The following is a 16,390-nucleotide window of genomic DNA, read 5'->3' on the forward strand; positions in this document are numbered from 1 at the left end:
GCCTCTGTTTCCCAATATCTAAGTCCCCGCCTCTGATTCCCCAAATCTGATTCCCCACCTCTGATTCCCCAGCTCTAATTCCCCGCCTCTGATTCCCAGCATCTGATTCCCTGCATCTGATTCCAAGCCTCTGATTCCCTGCCTCTGATTCCCAACCTCTGATTCCCCACCTCTGATTCCCCATATCTGATTCCCCGCCTCTGTTTCCCCGCCTCGGATTCCCCGCCTCTGTTTCCCCATATCTGATTCCCGGCCTCTGATTCCCCGCCTCTGATACCCCATCTCTGATTCCCCGCCTCTGATTCCCCGTGTCTGATTCCCTGCCTCTGATTCCCCGCCTCTGATTCCCCGCCTCTGATTCCCTGCCACTGATTCCCTGCCCCTGATTCCCCACCTCTGATTCCCCATATCTGATTCCCCGCCTCTGTTTCCCCGCCTCTGATTCCCCGCCTCTGATTCCCCATATCTGATTCCCTGCCTCTGATTCCCCAACTCTGATTCCCCGCCTCTGATTCCCCAGCTCTGAATCCTCGCCTCTGATTCCCCGTGTCTGATTCCCTGCCTCTGATTCCCCGCCTTGATTCCCCATCTCTGATTCACAACCTCTGATTCCCCACCTCTGATTACCTATATTTGATTCCCCGCCTCTGTTTCCCCGCCTCTGATTCCCCGCCTCTGATTCCCCATATCTGATTCCCCGCCTCTGATTGCCCACCTCTGATTCCCCGCCTCTGATTCGCCAGCTCTGATTCCCCGCCTCTGATTCCCCGCATCTGATTCCCTGCCTCTGATTCCCCGCCTCTGATTCCCCATCTCTGATTCACCGCCTTTGATTCGCCACCTCTGATTCCCCATATCTGATTCCCCACCTCTGTTTCCCCGACTCAGATTCCCTGCCTCTGATTCCCAACCTCTGATTCCACACCTCTGATTCCCCATATCTGATTCCCCGCCTCTATTTCCCCATATCTGATTCCCCGCCTCTGATTCCCCAACTCTGATTCCCCGCCTCTGATTCCCCAGCTCTGATTCCCCGACTCTGATTCCCGGAGTCTGATTCCCTGCCTCTGATTCCCCGCCTCTGATTCCCCATCTCTGATTCCCCGCCTCTGATTCCCCGTGTCTGATTCCCTGCCTCTGATTCCCCGCCTCTGATTCCCCGCCTCTGATTCCCTGCCACTGATTCCCTGCCCCTGATTCCCCAATTCTGATTCCCCATATCTGATTCCCCGCCTCTGTTTCCCCGCCTCTGATTCCCCACCTCTGATTCCCCATATCTGATTCCCTGCCTCTGATTCCCCAACTCTGATTCACCGCCTCTGATTCCCCAGCTCTGAATCCCCGCCTCTGATTCCCCGCGTCTGATTCCCTGCCTCTGATTCCCCGCCTTGATTCCCCATCTCTGATTCACAACCTCTGATTCCCCACCTCTGATTCCCTATATTTGATTCCCCGCCTCCGTTTCCCCGCCTCTGATTCACTGCCTCTGATTCCCAGCATCTGATTCCGGCCTCTGATTCCCGGCCTCTGATTCCCTGCTTCTGATTCTGATTCCCTGCCTCTGATTCCCCATCTCTGATTCCGCACATCTGATTCCTTGCCTCTGATTCCCCACCTCTGATTCCCCATATCTGAATCCCCGCCTGGGTTTCCCCGCCTCTGATTCCCCTCCTCTGTTTCCCAATATCTAAGTCCCCGCCTCTGATTCCCCAAATCTGATTCCCCACCTCTGATTCCCCAGCTCTGATTCCCCGCCTCTGATTCCCCGCATCTGATTCCCTGCATCTGATTCCAAGCCTCTGATTCACTGCCTCTGATTCCCAACCTCTGATTCCCCACCTCTGATTCCCCATATCTGATTCCCCGCCTCTGTTTCCACGCCTCGGATTCCCCGCCTCTGTTTCCCCATATCTGATTCCCGGCCTCTGATTCCCCGCCTCTGATTCCCCGCCTCTGATTCCCTGCCTCTGATTCCCCATCTCCGATTCCGCACATCTGATTCCCTTCCTCTGATTCCCCGCCTCTGATTTTCCGCCTCTGATTCCCTGCCTCTGATTCCCAACCTCGGATTCCCCACCTCTGATTCCCCATATCTGATTCCCCGCCTCTGTTTCCCCGCCTCAGATTCCCCGCCTCTGATTCCCAACTCTGATTCCCCGCCTCTGATTCCCCAGCTCTGATTCCCCGTGTTTGATTCCCTGCCTCTGATTCCCTGCCCTGATTCCCCATCTCTGTTTCACCGCCTTTGATTCGCCACCTCTGATTCCCCATATCTGATTCCCCGCCTCCGTTTCCCCGACTCTGATTCCCTGCCTCTGATGCCCAACCTATGATTCCACACCTCTGATTCCCCATATCTGATTCCCCGCCTCTATTTCCCCATATCTGATTCCCCGCCTCTGATTCCCCAACTCTGATTCCCCGCCTCTGATTCCCCAGCTCTGATTCCCCGACTCTGATTCCCGGCATCCGATTCCCTGCCTCTGATTCCCCGCCTCTGATTCCCCATCTCTGATTCCCCGCCTCTGATTCCCCGTGTCTGATTCCCTGCCTTTGATTCCCCGCCTCTGATTCCCCGCCTCTGATTCCCTGCCACTGATTCCCTGCCCCTGATTCCCCACCTCTGATTCCCCACATCTGATTCCCCGCCTCTGTTTCCCCGCCTCTGATTCCCCGCCTCTGATTCCCCATATCTGATTCCCTGCCTCTGATTCCCCAACTCTGATTCCCCGCCTCTGATTCCCCAGCTCTGAATCCCCGCCTCTGATTCCCCGCGTCTGATTCCCTGCCTCTGATTCCCCGCCTTGATTCCCCATCTCTGATTCACAACCTCTGATTCCCCACCTCTGATTCCCTATATTTGATTCCCCGCCTCTGTTTCCCCGCCTCTGATTCCCCGCCTCTGATTCCCCATATCTGATTCCCCGCCTCTGATTGCCCACCTCTGATTCCCAGCCTCTGATTCGCCAGCTCTGATTCCCCGCCTCTGATTCCCCGCATCTGATTCCCTGCCTCTGATTCCCCGCCTCTGATTCCCCATCTCTGATTCACCGCCTTTGATTCGCCACCTCTGATTCCCCATATCTGATTCCCCACCTCTGATTCCCGGCCTCTTATTCCCAGCATCTGATTCCCGGCCTCTGATTCCCGGCCTCTGATTCCCCGCTTCTGATTCTGATTCCCTGCCTCTTATTCCCCATCTCTGATTCCGCAATCTGATTCCCTGCCTCTGATTCCCCACCTCTGATTCCCCATATCTGATTCCCCGCCTCTGTTTCCCCGCCTCTGATTCCCCGCCTCTGTTTCCCTATATCTAATTCCCCACCTCTTATGCCCCAACTCTGATTCCCCGCCTCTGATTCCCCAGCTCTGATTCCCCGCCTCTGATTCCCTGCATCCGATTCCCCATATCTGATTCCCCGCCTCTGTTTCACCGCCTCTGATTCCCCACCTCTGTTTCCCCATATCTGATTCCCGCCTCTGATTCCCAACTATGAATCCCCTCCTCTGATTCCTCAGCTCTGATTCCCTGCCTCTGATTCCCCGCGTCCTATTCCCTGCCTCTGATTCCCCGCCTGTGATTCCCCATCACTGATTCACCACCTCTGATTCCCTACCTCTGATTCCCCATATCTAATTCCCCGCCTCTGTTTGCCCGCCTCTGATTCCCCGCCTCTGTTTCCCCATATCTGATTCCCCGCCTCTGAATCCCCAACTCTGATTCCCTGCCTCAGATTCCCCAGCTCTGATTCCCCGCCTTTGATTCCCCCCGTCTGATTCCCAGCCTCTGAATCCCCGTGTCTGATTTCCTGCCTCTGATTCCCCGCCTCTGATTCCCCATCTCTGATTCACCGCCTCTGATTCCCCACCTCTGATTCCCCCTCTCTGATTCCGCACATCCAATTCCCTGCCTCTGATTCCCCAACTCTGATTCCCCACCTCTGATTCCCCAGCTCTGATTCCCCGCCTCAGATTCCCCGCGTCTGATTCCCTGCCTCTGATTCCCCGCCTCTGATTCCCTGCCTCTGATTCCCCATATCTGATTCCCTCCTCTGATTCCCCAACTCTGATTCCCCGCTTCTGATTCCCCAGCTCTGAATCCCCGCCTCTGATTCCCCGCGTCTGATTCCCTGCCTTTGATTCCCCGCCTCTGATTCCCCATCTGTGATTCACAACCTCTGATGCCCCACCTCTGCTTCCCCATATCTGATTCCCTGCCTCTGTTTCCCCGCCTCTGATTCCCCACCTCTGTTTCCCCATATCTGATTCCCCGCCTCTGATTCCCCAACTCTAATACCCCGCCTCTGATTCCCCGCATCTGATTCCCTGCCTCTGATTCCCCGCCTCTGATTCCAGGCCTCTGATTCCCAGCATCTGATTCCGGCCTCTGATTCCCGGCCTCTGATTCCCTTCTTCTGATTCTGATTCCCTGCCTCTGATTCCCCATATCTGATTCCCTGCCTCTGTATCCCCGCCTCTGATTCCCCGCCTCTGATTCCCAACTCTGATTCCCCGCCTCTGATTCCCCAGCTCTGATTCCCCGTGTTTGATTCCCTGCCTCTGATTCCCTGCCCTGATTCCCCATCTCTGTTTCACCGCCTTTGATTCGCCACCTCTGATTCCCCATATCTGATTCCCCGCCTCTGTTTCCCCGACTCTGATTCCCTGCCTCTGATTCCCAACCTCTGATTCCACACCTCTGATTCCCCATATCTGATTCCCCGCCTCTATTTCCCCATATCTGATTCCCCGCCTCTGATTCCCCAACTCTGATTCCACACCTCTGATTCCCCATATCTGATTCCCCGCCTCTATTTCCCCATATCTGATTCCCCGCCTCTGATTCCCCAACTCTGATTCCCCGCCTCTGATTCCCCAGCTCTGAATCCCCGACTCTGATTCCCGGAGTCTGATTCCCTGCCTCTGATTCCCCGCCTCTGATTCCCCATCTCTGATTCCCCGCCTCTGATTCCCCGTGTCTGATTCCCTGCCTCTGATTCCCCGCCTCTGATTCCCCGCCTCTGATTCCCTGCCACTGATTCCCTGCCCCTGATTCCCCAATTCTGATTCCCCATATCTGATTCCCCGCCTCTGTTTCCCCGCCTCTGATTCCCCACCTCTGATTCCCCATATCTGATTCCCTGCCTCTGATTCCCCAACTCTGATTCACCGCCTCTGATTCCCCAGCTCTGAATCCCCGCCTCTGATTCCCCGCGTCTGATTCCCTGCCTCTGATTCCCCGCCTTGATTCCCCATCTCTGATTCACAACCTCTGATTCCCCACCTCTGATTCCCTATATTTGATTCCCCGCCTCCGTTTCCCCGCCTCTGATTCACTGCCTCTGATTCCCAGCATCTGATTCCGGCCTCTGATTCCCGGCCTCTGATTCCCTGCTTCTGATTCTGATTCCCTGCCTCTGATTCCCCATCTCTGATTCTGCACATCTGATTCCTTGCCTCTGATTCCCCACCTCTGATTCCCCATATCTGAATCCCCGCCTGGGTTTCCCCGCCTCTGATTCCCCTCCTCTGTTTCCCAATATCTAAGTCCCCGCCTCTGATTCCCCAAATCTGATTCCCCACCTCTGATTCCCCAGCTCTGATTCCCCGCCTCTGATTCCCCGCATCTGATTCCCTGCATCTGATTCCAAGCCTCTGATTCACTGCCTCTGATTCCCAACCTCTGATTCCCCACCTCTGATTCCCCATATCTGATTCCCGGCCTCTGATTCCCCGCCTCTGATTCCCCGCCTCTGATTCCCTGCCTCTGATTCCCCATCTCCGATTCCGCACATCTGATTCCCTTCCTCTGATTCCCCGCCTCTGATTTTCCGCCTCTGATTCCCTGCCTCTGATTCCCAACCTCGGATTCCCCACCTCTGATTCCCCATATCTGATTCCCCGCCTCTGTTTCCCCGCCTCAGATTCCCCGCCTCTGATTCCCAACTCTGATTCCCCGCCTCTGATTCCCCAGCTCTGATTCCCCGTGTTTGATTCCCTGCCTCTGATTCCCTGCCCTGATTCCCCATCTCTGTTTCACCGCCTTTGATTCGCCACCTCTGATTCCCCATATCTGATTCCCCGCCTCCGTTTCCCCGACTCTGATTCCCTGCCTCTGATGCCCAACCTATGATTCCACACCTCTGATTCCCCATATCTGATTCCCCACCTCTATTTCCCCATATCTGATTCCCCGCCTCTGATTCCCCAACTCTGATTCCCCGCCTCTGATTCCCCAGCTCTGATTCCCCGACTCTGATTCCCGGCATCCGATTCCCTGCCTCTGATTCCCCGCCTCTGATTCCCCATCTCTGATTCCCCGCCTCTGATTCCCCGTGTCTGATTCCCTGCCTTTGATTCCCCGCCTCTGATTCCCCGCCTCTGATTCCCTGCCACTGATTCCCTGCCCCTGATTCCCCACCTCTGATTCCCCACATCTGATTCCCCGCCTCTGTTTCCCCGCCTCTGATTCCCCGCCTCTGATTCCCCATATCTGATTCCCTGCCTCTGATTCCCCAACTCTGATTCCCCGCCTCTGATTCCCCAGCTCTGAATCCCCGCCTCTGATTCCCCGCGTCTGATTCCCTGCCTCTGATTCCCCGCCTTGATTCCCCATCTCTGATTCACAACCTCTGATTCCCCACCTCTGATTCCCTATATTTGATTCCCCGCCTCTGTTTCCCCGCCTCTGATTCCCCGCCTCTGATTCCCCATATCTGATTCCCAGCCTCTGATTGCCCACCTCTGATTCCCAGCCTCTGATTCGCCAGCTCTGATTCCCCGCCTCTGATTCCCCGCATCTGATTCCCTGCCTCTGATTCCCCGCCTCTGATTCCCCATCTCTGATTCACCGCCTTTGATTCGCCACCTCTGATTCCCCATATCTGATTCCCCACCTCTGATTCCCGGCCTCTTATTCCCAGCATCTGATTCCCGGCCTCTGATTCCCGGCCTCTGATTCCCCGCTTCTGATTCTGATTCCCTGCCTCTGATTCCCCACCTCTGATTCCCCATATCTGATTCCCCGCCTCTGTTTCCCCGCCTCTGATTCCCCGCCTCTGTTTCCCTATATCTAATTCCCCACCTCTGATGCCCCAACTCTGATTCCCCGCCTCTGATTCCCCAGCTCTGATTCCCCGCCTCTGATTCCCTGCATCCGATTCCCCATATCTGATTCCCCGCCTCTGTTTCACCGCCTCTGATTCCCCGCCTCTGTTTCCCCATATCTGATTCCCGCCTCTGATTCCCAACTATGAATCCCCTCCTCTGATTCCCCAGCTCTGATTCCCTGCCTCTGATTCCCCGCGTCCTATTCCCTGCCTCTGATTCCCCGCCTGTGATTCCCCATCACTGATTCACCACCTCTGATTCCCTACCTCTGATTCCCCATATCTAATTCCCCGCCTCTGTTTGCCCGCCTCTGATTCCCCGCCTCTGTTTCCCCATATCTGATTCCCCGCCTCTGAATCCCCAACTCTGATTCCCTGCCTCAGATTCCCCAGCTCTGATTCCCCGCCTTTGATTCCCCCCGTCTGATTCCCAGCCTCTGAATCCCCGTGTCTGATTTCCTGCCTCTGATTCCCCGCCTCTGATTCCCCATCTCTGATTCACCGCCTCTGATTCCCCACCTCTGATTCCCCCTCTCTGATTCCGCACATCCAATTCCCTGCCTCTGATTCCCCAACTCTGATTCCCCACCTCTGATTCCCCAGCTCTGATTCCCCGCCTCAGATTCCCCGCGTCTGATTCCCTGCCTCTGATTCCCCGCCTCTGATTCCCTGCCTCTGATTCCCCATATCTGATTCCCTCCTCTGATTCCCCAACTCTGATTCCCCGCTTCTGATTCCCCAGCTCTGAATCCCCGCCTCTGATTCCCCGCGTCTGATTCCCTGCCATTGATTCCCCGCCTCTGATTCCCCATCTGTGATTCACAACCTCTGATGCCCCACCTCTGATTCCCCATATCTGATTCCCTGCCTCTGTTTCCCCGCCTCTGATTCCCCACCTCTGTTTCACCATATCTGATTCCCCGCCTCTGATTCCCCAACTCTAATACCCCGCCTCTGATTCCCCGCATCTGATTCCCTGCCTCTGATTCCCCGTCTCTGATTCCAGGCCTCTGATTCCCAGCATCTGATTCCGGCCTCTGATTCCCGGCCTCTGATTCCCTTCTTCTGATTCTGATTCCCTGCCTCTGATTCCCCATATCTGATTCCCTGCCTCTGTATCCCCGCCTCTGATTCCCCGCCTCTGATTCCCAACTCTGATTCCCCGCCTCTGATTCCCCAGCTCTGATTCCCCGTGTTTGATTCCCTGCCTCTGATTCCCTGCCCTGATTCCCCATCTCTGTTTCACCGCCTTTGATTCGCCACCTCTGATTCCCCATATCTGATTCCCCGCCTCTGTTTCCCCGACTCTGATTCCCTGCCTCTGATTCCCAACCTCTGATTCCACACCTCTGATTCCCCATATCTGATTCCCCGCCTCTATTTCCCCATATCTGATTCCCCGCCTCTGATTCCCCAACTCTGATTCCACACCTCTGATTCACCATATCTGATTCCCCGCCTCTATTTCCCCATATCTGATTCCCCGCCTCTGATTCCCCAACTCTGATTCCCCGCCTCTGATTCCCCAGCTCTGATTCCCCGACTCTGATTCCCGGAGTCTGATTCCCTGCCTCTGATTCCCCGCCTCTGATTCCCCATCTCTGATTCCCCGCCTCTGATTCCCCGTGTCTGATTCCCTGCCTCTGATTCCCCGCCTCTGATTCCCCGCCTCTGATTCCCTGCCACTGATTCCCTGCCCCTGATTCCCCAATTCTGATTCCCCATATCTGATTCCCCGCCTCTGTTTCCCCGCCTCTGATTCCCCACCTCTGATTCCCCATATCTGATTCCCTGCCTCTGATTCCCCAACTCTGATTCACCGCCTCTGATTCCCCAGCTCTGAATCCCCGCCTCTGATTCCCCGCGTCTGATTCCCTGCCTCTGATTCCCCGCCTTGATTCCCCATCTCTGATTCACAACCTCTGATTCCCCACCTCTGATTCCCTATATTTGATTCCCCGCCTCCGTTTCCCCGCCTCTGATTCACTGCCTCTGATTCCCAGCATCTGATTCCGGCCTCTGATTCCCGGCCTCTGATTCCCTGCTTCTGATTCTGATTCCCTGCCTCTGATTCCCCATCTCTGATTCCGCACATCTGATTCCTTGCCTCTGATTCCCCACCTCTGATTCCCCATATCTGAATCCCCGCCTGGGTTTCCCCGCCTCTGATTCCCCTCCTCTGTTTCCCAATATCTAAGTCCCCGCCTCTGATTCCCCAAATCTGATTCCCCACCTCTGATTCCCCAGCTCTGATTCCCCGCCTCTGATTCCCCGCATCTGATTCCCTGCATCTGATTCCAAGCCTCTGATTCACTGCCTCTGATTCCCAACCTCTGATTCCCCACCTCTGATTCCCCATATCTGATTCCCCGCCTCTGTTTCCCCGCCTCGGATTCCCCGCCTCTGTTTCCCCATATCTGATTCCCGGCCTCTGATTCCCCGCCTCTGATTCCCCGCCTCTGATTCCCTGCCTCTGATTCCCCATCTCCGATTCCGCACATCTGATTCCCTTCCTCTGATTCCCCGCCTCTGATTTTCCGCCTCTGATTCCCTGCCTCTGATTCCCAACCTCGGATTCCCCACCTCTGATTCCCCATATCTGATTCCCCGCCTCTGTTTCCCCGCCTCAGATTCCCCGCCTCTGATTCCCAACTCTGATTCCCCGCCTCTGATTCCCCAGCTCTGATTCCCCGTGTTTGATTCCCTGCCTCTGATTCCCTGCCCTGATTCCCCATCTCTGTTTCACCGCCTTTGATTCGCCACCTCTGATTCCCCATATCTGATTCCCCGCCTCCGTTTCCCCGACTCTGATTCCCTGCCTCTGATGCCCAACCTATGATTCCACACCTCTGATTCCCCATATCTGATTCCCCGCCTCTATTTCCCCATATCTGATTCCCCGCCTCTGATTCCCCAACTCTGATTCCCCGCCTCTGATTCCCCAGCTCTGATTCCCCGACTCTGATTCCCGGCATCCGATTCCCTGCCTCTGATTCCCCGCCTCTGATTCCCCATCTCTGATTCCCCGCCTCTGATTCCCCGTGTCTGATTCCCTGCCTTTGATTCCCCGCCTCTGATTCCCCGCCTCTGATTCCCTGCCACTGATTCCCTGCCCCTGATTCCCCACCTCTGATTCCCCACATCTGATTCCCCGCCTCTGTTTCCCCGCCTCTGATTCCCCGCCTCTGATTCCCCATATCTGATTCCCTGCCTCTGATTCCCCAACTCTGATTCCCCGCCTCTGATTCCCCAGCTCTGAATCTCCGCCTCTGATTCCCCGCGTCTGATTCCCTGCCTCTGATTCCCCGCCTTGATTCCCCATCTCTGATTCACAACCTCTGATTCCCCACCTCTGATTCCCTATATTTGATTCCCCGCCTCTGTTTCCCCGCCTCTGTTTGCCCGCCTCTGATTCCCCGCCTCTGTTTCCCCATATCTGATTCCCCGCCTCTGAATCCCCAACTCTGATTCCCTGCCTCAGATTCCCCAGCTCTGATTCCCCGCCTTTGATTCCCCCCGTCTGATTCCCAGCCTCTGAATCCCCGTGTCTGATTTCCTGCCTCTGATTCCCCGCCTCTGATTCCCCATCTCTGATTCACCGCCTCTGATTCCCCACCTCTGATTCCCCCTCTCTGATTCCGCACATCCAATTCCCTGCCTCTGATTCCCCAACTCTGATTCCCCACCTCTGATTCCCCAGCTCTGATTCCCCGCCTCAGATTCCCCGCGTCTGATTCCCTGCCTCTGATTCCCCGCCTCTGATTCCCTGCCTCTGATTCCCCATATCTGATTCCCTCCTCTGATTCCCCAACTCTGATTCCCCGCTTCTGATTCCCCAGCTCTGAATCGCCGCCTCTGATTCCCCGCGTCTGATTCCCTGCCTTTGATTCCCCGCCTCTGATTCCCCATCTGTGATTCACAACCTCTGATGCCCCACCTCTGATTCCCCATATCTGATTCCCTGCCTCTGTTTCCCCGCCTCTGATTCCCCACCTCTGTTTCACCATATCTGATTCCCCGCCTCTGATTCCCCAACTCTAATACCCCGCCTCTGATTCCCCGCATCTGATTCCCTGCCTCTGATTCCCCGCCTCTGATTCCAGGCCTCTGATTCCCAGCATCTGATTCCGGCCTCTGATTCCCGGCCTCTGATTCCCTTCTTCTGATTCTGATTCCCTGCCTCTGATTCCCCATATCTGATTCCCTGCCTCTGTATCCCCGCCTCTGATTCCCCGCCTCTGATTCCCAACTCTGATTCCCCGCCTCTGATTCCCCAGCTCTGATTCCCCGTGTTTGATTCCCTGCCTCTGATTCCCTGCCCTGATTCCCCATCTCTGTTTCACCGCCTTTGATTCGCCACCTCTGATTCCCCATATCCGATTCCCCGCCTCTGTTTCCCCGACTCTGATTCCCTGCCTCTGATTCCCAACCTCTGATTCCACACCTCTGATTCCCCATATCTGATTCCCCGCCTCTATTTCCCCATATCTGATTCCCCGCCTCTGATTCCCCAACTCTGATTCCACACCTCTGATTCCCCATATCTGATTCCCCGCCTCTATTTCCCCATATCTGATTCCCCGCCTCTGATTCCCCAACTCTGATTCCCCGCCTCTGATTCCCCAGCTCTGATTCCCCGACTCTGATTCCCGGAGTCTGATTCCCTGCCTCTGATTCCCCGCCTCTGATTCCCCATCTCTGATTCCCCGCCTCTGATTCCCCGTGTCTGATTCCCTGCCTCTGATTCCCCGCCTCTGATTCCCCGCCTCTGATTCCCTGCCACTGATTCCCTGCCCCTGATTCCCCAATTCTGATTCCCCATATCTGATTCCCCGCCTCTGTTTCCCCGCCTCTGATTCCCCACCTCTGATTCCCCATATCTGATTCCCTGCCTCTGATTCCCCAACTCTGATTCACCGCCTCTGATTCCCCAGCTCTGAATCCCCGCCTCTGATTCCCCGCGTCTGATTCCCTGCCTCTGATTCCCCGCCTTGATTCCCCATCTCTGATTCACAACCTCTGATTCCCCACCTCTGATTCCCTATATTTGATTCCCCGCCTCCGTTTCCCCGCCTCTGATTCACTGCCTCTGATTCCCAGCATCTGATTCCGGCCTCTGATTCCCGGCCTCTGATTCCCTGCTTCTGATTCTGATTCCCTGCCTCTGATTCCCCATCTCTGATTCCGCACATCTGATTCCTTGCCTCTGATTCCCCACCTCTGATTCCCCATATCTGAATCCCCGCCTGGGTTTCCCCGCCTCTGATTCCCCTCCTCTGTTTCCCAATATCTAAGTCCCCGCCTCTGATTCCCCAAATCTGATTCCCCACCTCTGATTCCCCAGCTCTGATTCCCCGCCTCTGATTCCCCGCATCTGATTCCCTGCATCTGATTCCAAGCCTCTGATTCACTGCCTCTGATTCCCAACCTCTGATTCCCCACCTCTGATTCCCCATATCTGATTCCCCGCCTCTGTTTCCCCGCCTCGGATTCCCCGCCTCTGTTTCCCCATATCTGATTCCCGGCCTCTGATTCCCCGCCTCTGATTCCCCGCCTCTGATTCCCTGCCTCTGATTCCCCATCTCCGATTCCGCACATCTGATTCCCTTCCTCTGATTCCCCGCCTCTGATTTTCCGCCTCTGATTCCCTGCCTCTGATTCCCAACCTCGGATTCCCCACCTCTGATTCCCCATATCTGATTCCCCGCCTCTGTTTCCCCGCCTCAGATTCCCCGCCTCTGATTCCCAACTCTGATTCCCCGCCTCTGATTCCCCAGCTCTGATTCCCCGTGTTTGATTCCCTGCCTCTGATTCCCTGCCCTGATTCCCCATCTCTGTTTCACCGCCTTTGATTCGCCACCTCTGATTCCCCATATCTGATTCCCCGCCTCCGTTTCCCCGACTCTGATTCCCTGCCTCTGATGCCCAACCTATGATTCCACACCTCTGATTCCCCATATCTGATTCCCCGCCTCTATTTCCCCATATCTGATTCCCCGCCTCTGATTCCCCAGCTCTGATTCCCCGACTCTGATTCCCGGCATCCGATTCCCTGCCTCTGATTCCCCGCCTCTGATTCCCCATCTCTGATTCCCCGCCTCTGATTCCCCGTGTCTGATTCCCTGCCTTTGATTCCCCGCCTCTGATTCCCCGCCTCTGATTCCCTGCCACTGATTCCCTGCCCCTGATTCCCCACCTCTGATTCCCCACATCTGATTCCCCGCCTCTGTTTCCCCGCCTCTGATTCCCCGCCTCTGATTCCCCATATCTGATTCCCTGCCTCTGATTCCCCAACTCTGATTCCCCGCCTCTGATTCCCCAGCTCTGAATCCCCGCCTCTGATTCCCCGCGTCTGATTCCCTGCCTCTGATTCCCCGCCTTGATTCCCCATCTCTGATTCACAACCTCTGATTCCCCACCTCTGATTCCCTATATTTGATTCCCCGCCTCTGTTTCCCCGCCTCTGATTCCCCGCCTCTGATTCCCCATATCTGATTCCCCGCCTCTGATTGCCCACCTCTGATTCCCAGCCTCTGATTCGCCAGCTCTGATTCCCCGCCTCTGATTCCCCGCATCTGATTCCCTGCCTCTGATTCCCCGCCTCTGATTCCCCATCTCTGATTCACCGCCTTTGATTCGCCACCTCTGATTCCCCATATCTGATTCCCCACCTCTGATTCCCGGCCTCTTATTCCCAGCATCTGATTCCCGGCCTCTGATTCCCGGCCTCTGATTCCCCGCTTCTGATTCTGATTCCCTGCCTCTTATTCCCCATCTCTGATTCCGCAATCTGATTCCCTGCCTCTGATTCCCCACCTCTGATTCCCCATATCTGATTCCCCGCCTCTGTTTCCCCGCCTCTGATTCCCCGCCTCTGTTTCCCTATATCTAATTCCCCACCTCTGATGCCCCAACTCTGATTCCCCGCCTCTGATTCCCCAGCTCTGATTCCCCGCCTCTGATTCCCTGCATCCGATTCCCCATATCTGATTCCCCGCCTCTGTTTCACCGCCTCTGATTCCCCGCCTCTGTTTCCCCATATCTGATTCCCGCCTCTGATTCCCAACTATGAATCCCCTCCTCTGATTCCCCAGCTCTGATTCCCTGCCTCTGATTCCCCGCGTCCTATTCCCTGCCTCTGATTCCCCGCCTGTGATTCCCCATCACTGATTCACCACCTCTGATTCCCTACCTCTGATTCCCCATATCTAATTCCCCGCCTCTGTTTGCCCGCCTCTGATTCCCCGCCTCTGTTTCCCCATATCTGATTCCCCGCCTCTGAATCCCCAACTCTGATTCCCTGCCTCAGATTCCCCAGCTCTGATTCCCCGCCTTTGATTCCCCCCGTCTGATTCCCAGCCTCTGAATCCCCGTGTCTGATTTCCTGCCTCTGATTCCCCGCCTCTGATTCCCCATCTCTGATTCACCGCCTCTGATTCCCCACCTCTGATTCCCCCTCTCTGATTCCGCACATCCAATTCCCTGCCTCTGATTCCCAAACTCTGATTCCCCACCTCTGATTCCCAAGCTCTGATTCCCCGCCTCAGATTCCCCGCGTCTGATTCCCTGCCTCTGATTCCCCGCCTCTGATTCCCTGCCTCTGATTCCCCATATCTGATTCCCTCCTCTGATTCCCCAACTCTGATTCCCCGCTTCTGATTCCCCAGCTCTGAATCCCCGCCTCTGATTCCCCGCGTCTGATTCCCTGCCTTTGATTCCCCGCCTCTGATTCCCCATCTGTGATTCACAACCTCTGATGCCCCACCTCTGATTCCCCATATCTGATTCCCTGCCTCTGTTTCCCCGCCTCTGATTCCCCACCTCTGTTTCCCCATATCTGATTCCCCGCCTCTGATTCCCCAACTCTAATACCCCGCCTCTGATTCCCCGCATCTGATTCCCTGCCTCTGATTCCCCGCCTCTGATTCCAGGCCTCTGATTCCCAGCATCTGATTCCGGCCTCTGATTCCCGGCCTCTGATTCCCTTCTTCTGATTCTGATTCCCTGCCTCTGATTCCCCATATCTGATTCCCTGCCTCTGTATCCCCGCTTCTGATTCCCCGCCTCTGATTCCCAACTCTGATTCCCCGCCTCTGATTCCCCAGCTCTGATTCCCCGTGTTTGATTCCCTGCCTCTGATTCCCTGCCCTGATTCCCCATATCTGATTCCCCGCCTCTGTTTCCCCGACTCTGATTCCCTGCCTCTGATTCCCAACCTCTGATTCCACACCTCTGATTCCCCATATCTGATTCCCCGCCTCTATTTCCCCATATCTGATTCCCCGCCTCTGATTCCCCAACTCTGATTCCCCGCCTCTGATTCCCCAGCTCTGATTCCCCGACTCTGATTCCCGGCATCCGATTCCCTGCCTCTGATTCCCCGCCTCTGATTCCCCGCATCTGATTCCCTGCCTCTGATTCCCCGCCTCTGATTCCCCATCTCTGATTCACCGCCTTTGATTCGCCACCTCTGATTCCCCATATCTGATTCCCCACCTCTGATTCCCGGCCTCTTATTCCCAGCATCTGATTCCCCGCCTCTGATTCCCTGCCTCTGATTCCCCATCTCCGATTCCGCACATCTGATTCCCTTCCTCTGATTCCCCGCCTCTGATTCCCCAGCTCTGAATCCCCGCCTCTGATTCCCCGTGTCTGATTCCCTGCCTCTGATTCCCCGCCTTGATTCCCCTTCTCTGATTCACAACCTCTGATTCCCCACCTCTGATTACCTATATTTGATTCCCCGCCTCTGTTTCCCCGCCTCTGATTCCCCGCCTCTGATTCCCCATATCTGATTCCCCGCCTCTGATTGCCCACCTCTGATTCCCCGCCTCTGATTCGCCAGCTCTGATTCCCCGCCTCTGATTCCCCGCATCTGATTCCCTGCCTCTGATTCCCCATATCTGATTCCCCGCCTCTGTTTCCCCGCCTCGGATTCCCCGCCTCTGTTTCCCCATATCTGATTCCCGGCCTCTGAATCCCCGCCTCTGATTCCCCGCCTCTGATTCCCTGCCTCTGATTCCCCATCTCCGATTCCGCACATCTGATTCCCTTCCTCTGATTCCCCGCCTCTGATTTTCCGCCTCTGATTCCCTGCCTCTGATTCCCAACCTCGGATTCCCCACCTCTGATTCCCCATATCTGATTCCCCGCCTCTGTTTCCCCGCCTCTGATTCCCCGCCTCTGATTCCCAACTCTGATTCCCCGCCTCTGATTCCCCAGCTCTAATTCCCCGTGTTTGACTCCCAGCCTCTGATTCCCTGCCCTGATTCCCCATCTCT

This window comes from Narcine bancroftii, chromosome 6 (genome assembly GCF_036971445.1).
Source record: "Narcine bancroftii isolate sNarBan1 chromosome 6, sNarBan1.hap1, whole genome shotgun sequence".
NCBI classification, from domain to species: Eukaryota; Metazoa; Chordata; class Chondrichthyes; order Torpediniformes; family Narcinidae; genus Narcine; species Narcine bancroftii.